Genomic DNA, 16,268 nt, shown 5'->3' on the forward strand with positions numbered 1-16,268 from the left:
AACATTTCTTATACTTTAGGTCTTTTGGTAATGAATTCTTTCTGCTTTAGGTTGAAAATATCTTTATTTTGCATTTCTTTTGGAATGATATTTTCTCTGGATATGGAATTTTATGTTGACAAGTTGTTGTTTCTTTTTCCCCCCAGTACTTTAAAAATGTTGCTGTAATGAATTCTCACTTGAGTTATGAGAATGCATTGCCTGCATTCCCAGCCCTTTCTCTGTGCTGTGGCCTGGAAACTCTCTCAAGGCAGCAAGCAGAGGCAGTCATAGAGCTTAACTTTGTTTTTTTCCCGTGGTTCAGGGTTCAACTTCCTGTGTTGCCTGATGTCCAGTATCTTGAAAATACTGTTTCATATATTGTCCATTTTGGACTGCTTCAAACTGTCTCAAGCTTTTAAACATTATGCCTCATCAAAAACATTTAATGCATTCAAGAAAAAAATCTGGATAAAAAATTCATTTGCTGTTCAATACTCTGAATCAAAAACTGAGTTACCCTTGGTGCCTAAAAAATATGAAATATTCTTTTTACTTCAGAAGCATTGAAGAATGATTATCAGATATTAAATGTATCATTCCTTTGGATGAAAGAAGACACTCATCACATTAAATAAAATGTTCCTCAATATTTGTTCATATAGTGTTTATTTACAGTTATTTCTGTATGTTGTATTTAAATATGAATGAAATTATATATGATCATAACTGTTTTTTCCTTACAAAGTACAGGCACTTTTATTTGATTCTGGGTGATGTGACGGTGGCTCAGTGGCAGAATTTTCACCTGCCATGCCGGAGACCAGGGTTTGATCCCTGGTGCCTGCCCAAGTGAAAAAAATAACTTTCCCTTCTTCTTGATAGCTAACTCATTTCTCTCAATAGAAGATCAAGGTAATGTCTTTTAATGAAAAATTACTGTCGTGTAATCACTGTTTTTTGCAAATTCCCAGTAGTTCACTAGGAGTCATTGAAAAAGCCTGAGCCTGCCGCTACATAATTCTTAACACATCTCACAGCTGCTGAAACTGTAAGATGTTTCAGTGGACTGTAACCAGGCTTATGGAAGATTTTTCCACGTCAGTTATACCACAGCACCTGCTCAGTCATTTAAGCACTGGAAATGCAACCTCCCTCTAGTTTTCACTTGCTATATTGTTACATAATATATGTTCTTCATATTAATATTAACAATAGTTAGCTGTTCTAAGACAAGCAAATAAAAACTAAAATGGGAAACAAAGCATACGATTATAAAAAAGAAATGAGGTGACAGATACAAATGATTCAGGACCAAATGACCAACTCACTAGTATAGCCTATAATGATTTTTCTTGCATTCTTTCTATCCTGTATTCACCAGGCTTCAGGCGAAGTTCCAACCTAAGCCCCATCTCTGACTAGTGTTTTCAAACTCAAATCTTTGTTATTATACTGGCAGTGTGAAAATAGAAGCACTCAAAGGGTTGAAAATTTACCATGTGTTATGTCGTACATTCTCAGTCACAAAATCTCTAATCGGACAGGCAGAGATGTCATCTTGACCACCTCTAATTGATTTTTTTTCCTGATACACAAATACCTTCAGACAAAAGTATGTACATTTGAGACAAAATCTGCGAACGGGTGGGAAATGAAAAAGCTAAAAGCTATGAGCAGCTATTAAATTAGTTAATAGCTACTTAAGAGCTATTAAATTAAAATGATTGAAACTAGGTATTGGGTTCATTATACCATTATCTAGTTGTGTATATATTTGAAATTTTTCATAAGACTAAAAACGTATGACTTTCAAATCTATTAAGTTTACAGATATCTTGCCTGCTATGTCATTAGTCCTTGTTGAAGAAGTAGACTTCTCGAGTTAAAGACAAAATGTTAAGAAAGCAAACAAAACAGACAAAATGTTGAATGGAAAAATTAGTCACAAAAGCATATGATCTAATTGAATTTATATTAAAGTCAAAAAGGCAAAATGCAGTGCATATTTTTAGAATATATCTGGGTAGCCTTTAACTATATTATGCAAACTCTAATGAGGAACACAGATTCAGGACAGTGGTTGCCTCTGGGAAGGAAGGAGAGGAACATATTCAGAAATAACAGAGGAGACTTAAAAATGTACCCTAACATTCTATTTCTTAATTTGAGTGTTGAGTATATATGTCTATTTTATTTTTTAAGTAGGGTGTATAGATATGGATACATATATAAAATCATATTATTCATCTATCATATATACTCTTCTGTCATTATTTAAAATTAAAATAGTAAATTTAAAATTTACTATTCTGTCATTTTAAATTCACTACTGTGAATTTAAAATTAAAGAAACAAAAACAATGAACCTATGCATACCTTTAACTATGAACAGTCATTATCCATAGTTAAGTCTAGGAAGAGCCAACATTGCCAGTACCTGAAATGATATCTCTCAGTCTAATGAGAATGGCTTCATTAAATTTAAACATAAAACATTATCAATCTGGGCATTTTCTGGCATATTTCTCAAGAACTTATTTAGAATCTGGCACATCAAAAATGGAACTGCATTGCTGTTTGCCTCAATACTGAAACTAAAACAAATTAAAACGTATTCTCAGGTGGCATGATAATCACAACCATTTGATTTACCTCATGCTCGGAATTCAAAACTTTAATAATAATAACTCATAAGAAGGCTACAATTCATGCAAAAAAAGAAAAACTATACTGCTAATATCATAAATAGGTATATTAAATATACATTTCATAAAGTCTCAATATAATCCTAGTCTGAAGTATTTGCCTAATTAAAAGAGTGCAATCATTTCTGCATACACAAAAAATGATCTTTAGCCTTTCTTCCTAGGTAAAGAGTTCATTTAAATTTATTTATTGGATACTGGTTCTTTAAAAAAATGTTTTTAATTAGAGCTAGAGTTATCTAAGGAGTCACATTTTAATCATAATCATCTTACTATATCCTACAGAAAAAAAGGTCACTTTCATATGATCTAAATATTTATGTATATTTTTAAACATTTTGCTGTTTTTCTCTAAATTATTTAAGCCCTTAAGGCTTTTCAATCTACCAAATTTTTAAATGACATACACGTACTCCCAAGGTTAATTATAATATTGAAAAAATTTCCAAAATGCCTTCAAGAGATTAAATTAATTAAAATAACTTGAATTGTCACTGTCTGTATCTTCCTAATCATACTTCTATTTGGTGCAATGAAATAATAAATTGCTACAAATTCTATTTGGCACTTCAATGCTGGTTCATGCTCACAGATCAACTTTAGTTTATTTAACATAATGAACAAAATTCCTTTTGAAAACTAGCTTGTTGACCACCTGAAATACAAAACAAACCTTTAACGAACTACATTGGTAATGTCTTAATCCCCAGCAGTGAGACTGAAAAATGTTAGTCGCTCAAACTAAATCCGTATTCTTTAATAACTCTTAATTATCCACCCAGTAAAATAAGTTTTGAGGAATATAAACTTTTTCATTTACCCACATTTCTCTTTTTAAAACGACTTCTGTTGGGGAGTAATTGTCAATATGTATCACAGTTACAAATACATTTCCTCCTTGATCCAGCAGTTCTCTGATAATCTGACAGTTACACCTGCAAATGTAGGAAATAACATAAATACATTGAAGCAGTTTCTTGTATCTAAAGATCGGAAGCAATATACATATCTAAACTATATGGGATTGACTGTGTAAATCATGGTGTATTTACAAAATTGACTATATGACTGCTAAACAACCAAACAGAGAACAGAGGAAATTTAAGTAAATATTGATGAGTACGACTATCCAGAATATACCTTTAAATGTAAAAAACAAGTTCAGAACTATGCAGAAAATAGGGAAGGATGAATAAAGAGAAATGAGAATTTCACATTTGTGTGTATTTGCACAAGACTGGAAGAATAAACAAGAAACTGGCAATGTGGGACATGACTCCTGGGGATGAGCCTGGACCCAGCCCAGTGGGATTGAGAAAGCCTTTTTGACTAAAACAGGGAAAAGAAATGAAGCAAAGTAAAGTTTCAGTGGTGAGAGGTCTCAAGTAGAGTCAGAGGTCATTCTGGAGGTTATTCTTATGCATTATATAGATATTTCTTTTAGTTTTTAGTGGACTAGAATAGCTAGAAGGAAATACCTGAAATTGTTGAACTGTACTCCAGTAACCTTGACTCTTGAATATGACTGTAAAATTATATAGCTTTTACAGCATGACCGAATGATTGTGAAAGCCTTGTGGCTGACACTCCTTTTATCCAGTGTATGGAAAGAAGAGTAAAAAAATGAGGGGAATAATAATAATTGGGGTGGGATAAGGGGCATGGGATGTTTTGGGTGTTCTTTTTCATTTTTACTTCTATTCCTATATGCATTTTTTTGAGTAATGAAAAAGTTCAAAAAGTGATTGTGGTGATGAAAGCACAACTTATGATGACACTGTGAACCATTAATTGTACATTTCAGATGATTATATATTATATATATCTCAATAAAATTGCATAAAAAATCGCACTACAAAGCTACAGTAAAAAAAAGTTATCTGTAGGGGATGGGGGAAACTAAATGGGATGGGGAGTAGGAAAACAGTGAGCCTTCTCTTTTTTATATAGATTCTTTTGTATAGATTGAGCCATGTAAAAATAAATATTTGCTAATCAGAAACTATTTTTAAAAATCTAGAGGGAGCTCTTCCAGGAAGATGGTGGACCAGGGCGAATGGAAGTCATCCTGCTCCGTGGGACAATGTAGGGGACGGGGAGAGAATGACCTGCCGTCCTGGGGGTAACTGATGGTCAGGGTCTTTAGGGGGGTTGGGGAGAGGGGTGGGAGTGTGGGGCCGGGGAGAGTGGAGTGGTTGGCACTGGGAGGGACCCCCCACCAGGGAGGGCTGCGGCGCAGGAAGGTGCGGATCCGAGCGCGCTGACCTCCCTCGGCCCCAGCCTGACCTAGCTGCTGGCTGCGGACGCCTCCCCTGGGGACCCCGGAGGTGGACCGGCTGTCTGCGAAAAGAGTCACGCCATTGGGTGCTGGGAGCGGCGGTCCAGTTGGGCGCTGCAAATAGCCGTCCCATCGGGTGAGGTACTTTGGGTCATCAGCTTCCCCCACATCCCAGGCGCTGACTCCCACCCCCATTTCCCGCGGGTTGGGGAGGTAGGGGTGGGGTGGGGTGGGCGGGGCCGTGGGCCCAAACCTCACATGCCATCTTTCTGCTGGTCCCGGCAGGTGGGAGCCTGAGGGGAGGAGGCGTCTGGCGAGCGCCACCTGCTGGAAGGACCGGGTAAGTGCAGGCAGGCAGATGCCCTATCTCTCTAGGTTTTTCTTTCTCTTTATTCTTTTGTATTTTTTCCTTTTTTCTTCAATATATCTTTTCTATATATATTCTTTAGAATTATAATTATTTTTAAAATTTGTTTTTGTTTATATATTTTATATATATCCATTTTTATTTCTTATATTTTACTTTTTTATTCTATTTTATTTTATTGCATTTACTTACTTTTTCTTTAATTTAAAATTTTTCCTTCTGTGGGCACCAGCCTGAGTTCGACCCCAATATATCTTCGGTGGTTTCTTCTGACTTTGGGGCCTAGTACTGGAAAGGAGTGGATTTTTGTTGTTGTTTTTGTTTTTTTTTTTCATATTTTCATTTTATTATTATTATTATTTACTTAAAAATTTGGGGGGGGCGTATATTGGTTAGGAATCAAGCCCAGGTCTCCCATGTGGTGGGTGGGCATTCTGCCACTGAAGTACCCATGCATCCCAGCCTAGCTTTTCATAGACCCTAAACAAAAATTTTACCCCTATATGAGATACAGACCTTGGTTTGATTGGGAATTACTGATGAACAAAGTGCAAAAGGAAGCCCTCAATGCAAAACCAAGTATATATAAAACGTTAGAAGAGTGAGTAAAGCAACTTGCAAAATAACCTTATTAAAATAATCAAATGCGTTGAACACAACAGAAAACCATAAAGCATGAGAGATGTAACCAGAAATGGCCCAACCAAATGAACAAAACAAAACTCTGGAAGGGACACAGAACATGGAAAAATTATTCAAGAATATTTATAAAGGATATGAGGAAGACACTAGAAGAAGAAAAAGAATTCAGCAGATTAAATAGAAAAATGGCAGTCTCACAGAAATGAAAGATACAGTAGACCAAATTAGAAATATACTAGAAAGATGTGACAGCAGATTCATAGAAGCAGAAGGAAGAATAAGTGAATTAAAAGACAGAACAATTGAACTAGACTGTACAAAAGAACAAATGGCAAGAAAGAAGGAAAAAAATGTAACTGAATCTTAGGGAAATAACAGACAGCAAGAGGTGCACAAATATAATAATTATTGGGTACCAGAAGGAGAAGAGAGGAGTAAAGAGCTGGGAAAGTTAGTTGAAGATATAATCAAGGAAAACTTCCCAACCCTTATAAAAGACATAAATATGCATATCAACTAGGTCCAATGAACTCCAAATAAACTAAATCTGAATAGGCCTTGTTCTCATTTACCAGTTGCTTGAATGCAATATACCAGAAACAGAACGGCTTTTAACAGGGAGAATTTATTAAGTTACAAGTCCACAGTTCTAAGGCCGTGAAAATGTCCCATGTAAAACAAGGCTAAAGAAATGCCCAGTCTAAGGCATCCAGGGACAGATATCCTGGTTCAAGAAGGCCAATGACATTCACGGTTTCTCTCTCAACTGGACAGGCACATGGAGAACATGGCAACATCTGCTAGCTTTCTCTCTAGGCTTCTCGTTTCATGAAGCTCCTCCAGAGACATATTCCTTCTTCATCTCCAAAGGTCTCTGGCTGTGTGGGCTCTGTGATTCTGATGGGTCTCTCATCATTCTGAAGCTTTCTCCAAAATGCTTCCTCTTTTAAAGGGTTTCAGTAAACTAATCAAGACCCATGTGGAATGGGCAGAGCCACATATCTGTGGAGATAATCTAATCAAGTTTCCAACACAGGGTTTAAAAGAAATGGCTGCCTCCACAAGATGGGTTAGGATTAAAACATGGCTTTTCTTGGGAACATGATCCTTTTAAACCAGCAAAGGCCTACTCCAAGACACATACTAATTAACTGTCAAATGCTGAAGAGTAACAGAAAGTCTTGAAAGCAGCACAAGAAAAGCAATCTACTATAACAGAAAACATGTAAGACTGACTTTGTATTATTCAACAGGCAGCACGGAAGCAAGAAGGCAGTGGTATGATATATGTAAAATCTTGAACAAGAAAGGCTTTCAGCCACGACCAATGGAGAGATTAAATGGAGTTATCCTTCAAAATTGAGGGAGAGATTAAAATCTTCAAAGACAAAGATTGAGAGAACTAGTCAACAAGAGACCTGTCCTACAAGAAATACTAAAGGGAGTCCTGTCGGCTGGGAAAAAAAAAAAAAAAAAAAGATAGGAGAGTGAGAGCTGGAAGACAGCACGGAATTGAAGAATACAAATGCTGTAGTTTGAAAGCTGCCGAAATGCAGTATACCAGAAACAGAATGGCTTTTAAAGTGGGGAATTTATTAAGTTGCAAGTTTACAGTTCCAAGTTGTGAAAATGTCCAAATTAAGGCACCAATATGAAGTTACCTTCACTCAAGAAAGGTCACTGAGTTTTGGGTTTTTTTCTCTCAGCTGGAAAAGCACATGGCAATGTCTGCTTGCTTTCTCTCCAGGAATCTTCACTGGCTTCCCTGGTCTATTCTGTTGGCTCTGTGGGTTCTGGTGGCTCTAAAGCTTTTTCCAAAGCAGTTCATTCTTAATGGGCTCCAGTAAGCAACCCCACCTTGAATGGATGGATACATCTCCATGGAAACCATCTAATCAAAAGTTACACCACAATTGGGTGGGTAACATCTTCATGGAAACATTCAGAAAGGTTCCACTCAGCAATATTGAGTGAGGATTAAAGGAGATGGTATTTCTGGGGGTACATAATAGCTTTAAACCAGTACAATGAGTAATGGTAATTTAGAGGATAAAAAAGAGAGAGAAGTAAAAGAATATATACATATATATGACAAATAAGAACTAAAGGATAAGACGGTAGAGTCATGAGCTGCTTTTACAGTAATTACTTTGAATGTTAATGGATTAAACTCCACCATTAAAAGATACAGAATGGCAGAATGGATTAAAAAGCATCCATCTATATGCAATTTACAAGAGATACATCTTAGACTTAAGGACATAATTAGATTGAAGGTGAAAAGATGGAAAAAGATCTTCTATGCAAGCTGTAACCAAAAGAAAGCAGAAGTAGCTATATTAATATCAGACAGAATAGACTTTAAATGTAAAGACATCATAAAAGACAAAGAAGGGGATTGCATATTAATAAAAGGGACAAGTCACCAAGAGGAAATAACAACCATAAATGTGTATGCTCCCAATCGGGAAGCTCCCAAATATATGAGGTAAACACTGGAAAACCTGAAGGGAGATACAGACATTTCAGCAGTAATAGTGGGAGAATATAATATACCATTCTCCACTACAGATAGAACAACCAGACAGAGGATCAACAAGGAAATAAAGAACTTAAACAATGGGATAATGAATTAGATGTAATAGGCATTTATAGATCATTACACCAAAAAAGACCAGTATATACATTCTTCTCTAGTGCATACAGAATGTTCTCCAGGATAGTTCATATGCCGGGACACAAACTGAGTGTTTATAAATTTAGTAAGATTGAAATTATCCAAAGCACTTTGTCTGATCACAATGGAATAAAGCTGGAAATTAATAATCAGCAAAGAATGAGAGCTTCCACAAACATATGGAGATTTAACAACATATTCTTAAATAATCAATGTGTCAAGGAAGAAGTTGCTACAGAATCAGTAAATATCTGGGGATGAATGATAATGAGAATACAACAAATCAAATCTTATGGGATGTGGCAAAGGTAGTACTAAGAGGGAAATTTATTGCACTGAATGACTACACTAAAAAATAAGAATGAACAAAACTTGAGCATTTAACTGCTCACCTGGAAAATTCAGAGAAAGAACAGCAAGCTAACCCCAAAGCAAATAAAAGAAGAAAAATAATAAAGGTTAAAGCAGAAATAAACAAACTGGAGATCAATAAAACAATAGAAAGAATCAACAAACCCAAAAGTTGGCTCTTTGAGTAAAGCAATAAAATTGAAAGGACCCCTAGCTAGACTAAGAAAAACAGAGAGAGGATGCAAATAAAATCAGAAATGAGAGGAGGGTTGTGATTATGGATCATGAAGACATTTTTAAAAATCCTAAGACAATATTATGAATAACTATATTTCAACAAACTAGCCAACTTAGATGAAATATTCCAACAAACTAGACAACTTAGATGAAATGGACAAATTCCTAGAAACACATGAATTACCTATACTGACTCGAGAAGAAATAGAAGATCTCGGTCTCCACCATGCCCCCAGCAGGGAGGGTCTGCTGAAGTTAAAGGTACCACATCACCTTATGCTGGTGGGACCTGCAGGCAGACAAGCACCACATACTGGGCAGGATAAGAAAAACAGAGTCCAGAGGCTTCACAGGAAAGTCTTTCAACCTGCTGGGTCTCACCCTCAGGGAAAACTGATGCAGGTGACTCTTTCCTCCTGACAGGAGTTAAGTTTGGTCTGGGAAAATCTGGCTGAGATCTATAATACCTAAGTAGACCCTCCTGAGAGGGGAAAAAGGCAACATACAGGCAGGGCAAGAAATAAGAAAGCAAGAACTGAAAAATTGTGATCTGTTAAACAAAACCTAAGCTAGAGGCCGAGAGAAAGCTGAACTGAATGTCAAAGAACAGATAGACAACAAAGTTATCCAGCAAGAAAATCCTAGGTAAAAGAAGTGAAAAAAATCTCCAGAAATAGAAGATCTCAACAGATCAATTACAAGTTAAGAGATTCAATCAGTCATCAAAAATCTTCCTACAAAGAAAAGCCCAGGACCAAATGGCTTCACAGGTAATTTTATCAAATATTCCAAGAAGAACTAACACCAATCCTGCTCAAACTCTTCCAAAACATTGAGGGAAAAGGAATGAGCTAACTATTCATTTTAGGAAACTGACATCACTCTATTAATACCAAAATCAGATAAAGACACTACAAGAAAGGAAAATTATAGGCCACTTGACCTAATGAACATTCTGAACAAAATACTAGCGAATTGAATCCAATCACACAATAAAGAAGATCCATCAACTTAATACAGCACATTAACAAATTCAAAGGGAAAAATCACATGATCATATTGATTGGTGTTGAAAAATCATTTAACAAAATCTAGCATCCTTTCCTGGTAAAAACACTTCAAAAGTTAGGAATCAAAGAAAACTTTCTCAATATTATAAAGGCCATATATGAAACACCTATAGCCAGCTTCCTATTTAATGGTGAGAAACTGAAAATATTCCCCCTAAGATTGGGAGCAAGATAATGATGTCCATTGTCATCACTGTTATTCAACAGTATTACAAGTCCTGGCTGAGTGATTAGGCAGGAGAAAGAAATAAAAGATATCCAAATAGGAAAGGAAGAAGCAAAAATTTCATTGTTTGCAGATGACATGATCCTATACTTAGGAAACCCTGAGAAATCTACAGCAAAGCTACTTGAGCTAACAAATTCAGAAAAGTGGCAGGAGACAAGGTAAATGTATAAAAATCAGTAATGTTTCTATACACAAGCAATGATCAATCAGAGGTGACAATTAAGGAAAAAACTGCATTCAAAAGAGTGACCAGAAGAATCAGGTATCTAGGAATAAGCCTAACCAGGGATGCCAAGGACTTATACACAGAAAATTAAAAAAATAATAATTGCTAAAAGAAATAAAAAACGATCTATACAGTTGGAAAAACATTCCATGCTCATGGATAGGAAGGTTGAATGTTGTTAAAATGTCAATCCTACCCAAACTGATCTACAGATTCAATGCAATAGCAATCGGAATCGCAACAACTTACTTTGAAGAATTGGAAAAGCTGGTTATCAAATGTTTATGGAAGGGAAAGAGACCCCAAATAGCTAAAGATATCCTACAAAAAGAAGAGTGAAGTGTGAGGACTATCACTTCCTGACTTTAAAGCTTAATATAAGGCCACAGTAGTCAAAACTGCATGGTATAGGGTCAAAGTTGGAAGTATTGACCAATGGAATGGAATCAAGAGTGCCGAAATAGACCACCAAATTTATGGACAGTTGATCTTTGTTAAGGCCCCCAAATCTACTGAACTGGGACAAAATAATCTTTTTAATAAATGGGTATAGGAGAATTGGATTTCAATAGCCAAAAGAATGAAAGAGGACTGCTACCTTACACCCTATACAAAAATTAATTCAAAATGGATTAAAAACCTAGCTGTAAGAGCCAGTACCATAAAAATTCTAGAAGAAAATGCAGGGAAACATCTTCAAGATCTAGTAATAGGAGATTGCTTCTTAAACTTTACACCAAAAGCACAAGCAGTGAAAGAAAAAATAGACAAATGGGAACTCCTTAAGATCAAGAGCTTCTGGGCCTCTAAGGACTTTGTTAAAAAGGTGAAAAGGCAGCCAACTCAATAGAAAATATTTGGAAACCACATATCAGATAAAAACATGATATCCTGTGTACATAAAGAAATTATACAGCTCAACAACAAAAGAACAAACGCAATTATAAAAAGGTGAAAAGGCAGCCAACTCATTAGAAAGTATTTGGAAACCACATATCAGATAAAAACATGTATCCTGTGTACATAAAGAAATTATACAGCTCAACAAAAGAACAAACAATGCAATTATTAAATGGGTAGAGGTTATGAATAGACACTTTTCTGAAGAGCAAGCACAGGTGGGTAAAAAGCACATGAAGTGATGCTCACTTTCATTAGCTATAAGAGAAATGCAAATTAAAACTATGAGATATTACCTCACACCTATAAGAATAGCTGCTATTAAACAGAAAACTACAAGTGTTGGAAAGGATGTAGAGAAATTGGAACACTTATGCACTGCTGGTGGGAATGTATAATGGTGCAGCTGCTGTGGAAGACAGTCGGGCAATTCCTCAGAAAACAATATTGAGTTACCTTACGACCTAGCAATACCAATACTCGGTATATACCCAGAAGAGCTGAGGGCAGTGACATGAACAGACATTTGCATGTCAATGTTCATAGCAGCATTATTCTTAATTGCCAAGAGATGGAAACAATCCAAGTGTCCACCAACAGATGAATGGATAAACAAAATGTGATATATACATATGATGGAATATCATGCAGTAGTAAGATGAAATGATGTTCCAAAACACCTGACAATGTGGATGAACCCTGAGGACATTATGCTGAGTGAAACAAATCAGTCACAAAAGAATAGATACTGTATGATTTCATTATTAAGACTCTGGTAAAGGTAATCTCAGAGGTTACACTGCAGACTATAGCAAACCTAGGGATACACAAAAGCTAGAGTTGGAGAAAAGGCTACCTAAAAAGGTTGAATATAAATGCAAGGGAACAGATAAAAGTGACGATAACTAATTAGCGGGCTGATAAGTAACATTGCCATATTGAAGGTGAATGTGATTGAAAGGGAATGTATTGTGCCATGTATCCCAGTGATTAATTTTATGATTATAAATAAATTCTCACATGAACTATTTCAATAGTTCGATAGTGGACAAAGAGTCAATAGTAGAGAGATTTAGGGGGAAAACTAAAAATGCATGCTGTGGCCAATAGTTAACAGGAAAACATCAGCAGTACACAGCACTTCCAGGGGTATCTAACTGAGGTTGGGGGGGGAGGAGGGACAAGTGATAAGGGGTACTGTTGATGATTTGATAGTTGGTGACATTGTTTGCCAGGTCTCTGTCATTATGAACCAATGAAAACTGTCTAAAATTGAGAGTGCTGCTGATTGTACAACCAAATGAAGATACTGTAAAACATGGTTTGTTTATTTTGGACATTATCCATGATGCCCAATAGATGGAGGGAGATGAAGGATACAATGACTGAGAAGTAGAAGGGCCAGTGGTGATACATTTATATGATGGAATTTGGTACATCTATAAAAAGGAGGGGCATTTTGGGGCACATGACGAACTGAATAAACTTTGGGCACAATGGGCTGTGCAGAATGGGTCAGAAACAAAGAAACAAATATGTTGAGTTCTCTATCAGAAAATAATTGCAAAAAAATTAGAGTCTGGACTGTGGGCCCTTTTAGCAGCTACATTTGGTCTGAGGCTGTGGATGTATTTCTGGATTCTGAGACATGAGCTATATGTGTATCAGCTGGTATTTCCTTGGACCTTTGAGTAGCTCTGTGACACTGAGTCCCAGAAATGGAATGCTGCAAACCTGAAAGTTAGCATTGCCATATATAATAAAAGTTGAAGTAACTGAGAAAGAGACCAAGCCTCAATTAAGAAAATGAAGTCAAACTGGCTGGATCTAAGGTAAATTAGAATGCAGGGTAAAAGATGATAATGTATGTACGCAAGACCTTCAGTTGCTGTTTGAGATCAAAGGCAGAGAGATTTATTATGCTAGAACCTAAATTTTCTGTAACTCATAGTTCGAATCAGCCTCTCTGGATAGTTCATTTAGAAAGCCCAGGCTATTGGAGTCCTGAACGGGAACAAGGCTCTGTAATTTTCTATGACTTGGTATAGTTCCAGGATACATCTCAAACTATGGTGAATTGATAATTAGTGAGTTTTGGTAGAGTCCCTTGAGGGTCTGAAGGAGGAAAAATTATATATATATTTGGAAATATTAAACTCCCCATTTTCGTTTGCTGAAGTTGCCAGAAGGCCACACACCAGAGATGGATCAGCTTTTAATAAAGGGATTTATTTAGTTAAAAATTTATAGTTCTTCAGAGAAAGGCAGCTAGCTTTCATCTGAGGTTCTCAGTTACATGGGAAGGCACAGGGTGATGTCTGCTGGCCTTCTCTCCTGGCTTCTGGGTTCCAATGGCTTTCCCTGGGGTGATTCCTTTCTGCATCTCCAAATGTCTGGCTGAGCGGCGAGTGCTCAAATGAGGTATACTGAGCTGCTGAACTCTTTTGACCTCTCTCTTTTAAACCTCCAGCTAATTAAATAAAACGTCACTCATTATGGAAGGTATTCCCCTTAGCTGACCGCTAATATAATCAGCCATTGTGCCGGTTTGAATTTGTTGTGCACCCCAGAAAAGTCAAGTTCTTTAATCCTCATTCAGTATTGCTGGGTGGGAGTTTTTTGATTGTTTCCATGGAGATATATCTCCACTTATTAAAGGTTGGGCTGCTTACTGGAGCCGTTTAAGGGGGAACCACTTTGGAAAAAGCTTTAGAGCCACCACAGCCCCAAGGAAGCCTTTAAAGATTCCTGTAGAGAAAGATAGCAGACATTGCCATGTGCCTTTCCAACTGACAGAGAAACCCTTAATATCACTGGCCTTCTTGAACCAAGGTATCTTTCCTTGGATGCCTTAATTTGGACATTTCCATAGCCTTGCCTTAATTTGGACATTTCTACAGCTTTAGAATTGTAAACCTGCAACTTAATAAATTCCCTTTTTAAAAAGCAGTTCCATTTCTGTTATATCACATTCTGGCAGCTTGCAAGCTAGAAAGGCCATAGACAAATTTCACATGCTGATGATTTAAGCCCACAGTAGCATAACAACCGGCATCATCTTCTGTCAAAGTTGACACCTGAACCTAACTACCACACTCCCCCATCGGGGGAACCAAAGGTACCCACCCAAACATTAGCACTCCTGGGAAGATAGGCCAAACCCTGACTTTTTATGCTTGCTCTTATGAAATTTATTTCTGTAGGGAAGAAGCTAAGACTATCCATAAGGAGGCCTAAGAGTTGCTTTCAGGAAGCCTCTGTTGCTCAGATGTGGCTCTCTCTCTCTCTCTATGCCTCACTCTGCAAAAAATATCATTGCTTTCCATGGTACAAGGAAAGTACAAGTCATTCAGGGATGAAAATTTCCCTGATAACGTGGGGCATGACTTTTGGGAATGAATCTGGCCCTGGTACCACACGACTGACAAATTCTTCCTAACCAAAAGGGGGCAAAGAAGTGTAATAAAATAAGGCATCAGTAGCCAAGAGAGATCATTTCAAATGGAGTCATGAGGCTGTTCTGGAGTACCGTTATGCAAGATTTAGTGTTAATTGCCATTGTTTGCGTGCTAAACCCCAATCAACATTATTACTTTCGACTCTTAAGAACACCTAAGGCTTGAACAGAGACTCCATAAAGGTTTCATGCACTAGGTTTACCTTCCTAGACTATATATTTCCCAGAGGGTTCCTAGGTCAGATAACTCCTGAAACTCGATGGACCAGCCTCTTCAGGATTATCAATTAACTGCGTCCCCCTATCCTTCATCGTGGACATCTCTCCTCCACATGAAAAAGTCAAAACAGGCATTCCCCAAAGATCCCTATAGATTGGAGGAAGGTTTAGAGGAGGAGGAGGTGTAACAGAACATGGGATTTAACAAATGAGTATGGCTGCTGAACCACTATATTAATACTCTTTTCTAGCCTCCAGTGTTTAAAGCAGCTAGAAGGGCAAATCTGAGATGATGGAATTGTAGCCCATGACAATCTCTGGGATCTGTTCTGTAACTACTTGTTGAAGTGTGCTTTGAAAATTGCTTTTTTCTCTCTTTGCTGTGTATATATATTACACAATAAAAAAGCTTTTTTTAAAAAACGTATAGTGTGAATACATTAAAAAAAAACTTTGTGTAATTCCACAAGTGAACAAACTAGTAGCATGAGGAAAAGAAATGCTTATAAAGTCACGTGAAGTCTGAAACTTGACGCTAAAATATCTGTAGCTAATATTGTTCTATATGTCTTAAAGTTGTAATAAAAAGCAATAAATATACCAACCAGAAAAATATTTGCTTTCTTTCAAAGATGCACTTATTTACACTTAAGAAAGGTGTTTTGTTAAAATCATCAGAGGTCAGAAAAACACAAACACATATTTAAATGTATTTAATGAAATGCAGACTTAAGTTAAAAAGTTAATGAACTACTGATAAAAAGAGAGGACCACTATGACTATTAAATACATCATGGTTTTCTAAGTAAACTAGGTAAATCAGTTTCAAGTTATAAAATCCTTTTACAAAGACTGTCAATTAGATTATAGTGTACTTATAGGTATACGGCTGAGCCGGGGAGCGCGCGGAGAGGAGGGGCCCGGGAGG

At 36.7% G+C, this 16,268-nt stretch overlaps 1 long non-coding RNA gene across 1 annotated transcript; it reads right to left on the reverse strand.

Annotated features, from left to right (window-relative positions):
• Positions 1 to 3,427: 3,427 nt before the first annotated feature.
• LOC143663051 (uncharacterized) lies at positions 3,428 to 7,791 on the reverse strand. The gene is made up of 3 exons (XR_013165775.1): positions 7,636 to 7,791; positions 5,525 to 5,620; positions 3,428 to 3,622 (listed from the first exon to the last, which is right to left on the reverse strand). It is a non-coding gene; the product is annotated as an uncharacterized LOC143663051 (long non-coding RNA).
• Positions 7,792 to 16,268: the final 8,477 nt, after the last annotated feature.

The sequence above is a fragment of the Tamandua tetradactyla genome, chromosome 19 (assembly GCF_023851605.1).
Source record: "Tamandua tetradactyla isolate mTamTet1 chromosome 19, mTamTet1.pri, whole genome shotgun sequence".
Taxonomy (NCBI): domain Eukaryota; kingdom Metazoa; phylum Chordata; class Mammalia; order Pilosa; family Myrmecophagidae; genus Tamandua; species Tamandua tetradactyla.